Consider the following 3,183-nt stretch of genomic DNA (forward strand, 5'->3'; position numbering starts at 1 on the left):
CCAAACACTCAGCTTTGAACTTTGTCTTCAAAGTAGCTAGAAAAAGGCTTATGCAAATGAAATTAGAAAACTTCTTGGCAATTCATTTGGTTTCACCAGGCAGAGACGAAGGGATTTTACATTAAGCTTCCTCTTTCTAGAAAATGAAAGTATCATCTGGTTTCAGAAAAGCATATTGTTTAATTAGTACTTTTTTTCCTCGCTGTGCGATAAAGTAACAATTAGGTTCCCACAGCATTTGACATAAGCAGTTTCCTCTTGTGGAAAAAAAAAAAAGATGTGGGTGGTATGGGAAAAACAATCTGAGAAATATTTCCAGGTTTGAGACTGAGGTTTTATCCTGGCAAAAAAAAAAAGACAGACACGTGGGTCATGCACTGGCCTCCACACCGCTCTTATTTATGCCAAATGTGTACTAGGCACAAACGGTGAAGGGAAAAAAGGGGAGGGGGGAAAAAAAAACAAACAACAAACAAACCTCTGCAGATAATATTTGGGGACCTTATTAATGTCTATAAATATCTAAAGGGTGGGTGTCAAGAGGATGGGGCCAGACTCTTTTCAGTGGTGGCCAGCGATAGGACTAGGTGCAATGGGCACAAACTGGAACACAGGAGGTTCCACTTAAACATGAGGAAAAACTTCTTCACTGTGAGGGTGCCAGAGCCCTGGGACAGGCTGCCCAGAGAGGGTGTGGAGTCTCCATCTCTGGAGATGTTCCAAACCCACCTGGACACTTTCCTGTGCAACCTGCTTTGGCAGGGGGGTTGGACTGGATGATCTCCTGAGATCCCTTCCAACCTCCACCATTCTGTGACTCTGTGATTCTGTGATATGAAGAAGGACTAGAAAGTAGGCTATATAAAAACCGAGTGGAGATGCATAACCACTGGTTTGAGGGAATGTGGAGCTGGAGATATAGGTCAAGTGATTGGTTTGAATGTAGCCTGTAAGAAACGTGTATGATAGGAGACTTATACTGGGAAAAAAGCCATGGGAATAGCAGCAAGGAGCTCATCTCAGAGGTGGGACTCTTGGTGTCCAAAAGTCCATTCATTTGGATGCTTCATAATGGAAACAGGTTGGCCAGAGAAGCTGTGGCTGCTCCTCCCTGGAAGAGTTGAAGGCCAGGTTGGATGAGGCTTTGAGCAACCTGGTCTAGTGGAAGGTGTCCCTGCTGATGGCAGGGGGGTTGGGACTGGATGAGCTTGTCCTTGCAGGACCTTGCACTTGGCCTTGTTGAACTCCATGAGGTTTGCACAGACCCACCTCTCCAGCCTGTCCAGGTCCCTCTGGATGGCATCCCGTCCCTCCAGCGTGTCGACCGAACCACACAGCTTGGTGCCATCACAAACTTGCTGACAGAAGCTGATGGATGTCAGGAAACAGAAATAGCCTCAGCTATGGCAGGTGGATGCCACTTCAGAGAAGGAACCTGTAGCCCAGCAACTACTCCAATATCCCTACAGAGCTCTGCGCAAGACTCCTGGAACAAACCTCTCCCACGTGATCACTAATGTTTGTTCCCTTGAGACTGCAGTCAGATTTGCCCAACTGTCTCAGCCTTGGCACTGAAGACAGAAAGTACTCTGAGTGCAAACTATTCTGGAAATGAAACCACACCCACGTTTCAGATCTAAGGTCCCTGAAACTGGTACCCAAAATCTGTACCGTTGATTTCATTTCATGCCTGAATTCCGTTCTGTAAAACAGAGGTAACAGTGCTCCACTGTCACTGGGCTGTAATGACAGCAAATTAATTCTGATGAAGTACATATCCAGTGGAAGACAATACTTCTACCCTCAGGACACAGCTCAAATACTGTGTGTTAAATTGTATTCTCCACCTTAAAGAGATGTGTTCTTCATCTCTGAAAGAGACAGTGGTGCTGGGATATGATCTTGTTAAGGAAGACTAACACTATGCATAATCTCCCCAAAATGCCCTCAAAAAAATTTCCTTCAGGCACTTCCTGACTTTCCATCCTAAATAATGTTTTTTTTAGCATGGTTTTGTATGTGAGTTTAATTAAATTCAATATTGACTGTGTCATACGGCCTCTTTGAAACCCCACTGGCGTCGTGAGTGAGGTAGGATCCTTCAAATCTACTGCACTGCCACGGGAGTGGAAGGAAAAATAGGACCTTGTGACCTACAGATACGGCTACATGACAGCACTGTAGGGAGAGGGTGGCAGCAGACATCTCAGAAGACAGATGAGACTGGAGACCTTGGACCAGCAATTCAGGGACTGGAGGGACAATGGTTCTAGTGAGTCCAGACACTTCCATACAAATTGGACCCCTTCCACTGTCCTACCTAACCTTTTAACTCCTCTTTCTCATCCAGTTTGGAGGAAGACTGTCTTGGCGCAAGATGATTCAACTTCTTCACTAGACTTCTTCTGGAAAGATGTCACAGAGGCCTCTCCTTAGATACACTTACATACACCCTGTTCACTAAGGTAGTAATTCTCTCACTCAGCCACACAGCATACTGCACTGAGCACGTGGGACCGAGGACATGGACGTACTGGAGTGAGACCAGAGGAGGCCACCAGGATGATGCGAGGGCTGGAGCAGCTCTGCTGTGAGGACAGGCTGAGAGAGTTGGGGCTGTTCAGCCTGGAGAAGAGAAGGCTCCAGGGAGACCTTCTAGCAGCCTCACAGTACCTGAAGGGGCTCCAGGAAGGGTGGGGAGGGACTTTGGCCAAGGGCAGGGAGTGAGAGAACAAGGGGTGATGGCTTGAAAGTGTCAGAGGGGAGATGGAGCTGAGATGTGAGGAAGAAATTCTTTGGTGTGAGGGTGGTGAGACAGTGTCCCAGGTTGTCCAGAGAAGCTGTGGTTGCTCCTCCCTGGAAGTGTTGAAGGCCAGGTTGGATGAGACTTTGAGCAGCCTGGTCTAGTGGAAGGTGTCCCTGCTGCTGGCAGGGGGGTTGGAACTGGATGAGCTTTAAGGTCCCTTCCAATCCAAACCAGTCTGTGATTCATTCTATGACTTTGCACAGAGAGTACTGTGAAACCAGAATTGTGAGAGTTTAAGCTTTTTTGCAGCATTAAAACACGTTTTGGCACAGAAATTTAGACTGCATGATTAAGACACATGAGGCTTCCCAAGCACTGTGCTACTAATTTAGGAATAACTGAGCGTAATTACAGTGGGGAAAAAAAGGCTGTTGCTC

This window comes from Antrostomus carolinensis, unplaced genomic scaffold, assembly GCF_000700745.2.
Source record: "Antrostomus carolinensis isolate BGI_N321 unplaced genomic scaffold, ASM70074v2 scaffold21088, whole genome shotgun sequence".
In the NCBI taxonomy this organism is placed as follows: Eukaryota; Metazoa; Chordata; class Aves; order Caprimulgiformes; family Caprimulgidae; genus Antrostomus; species Antrostomus carolinensis.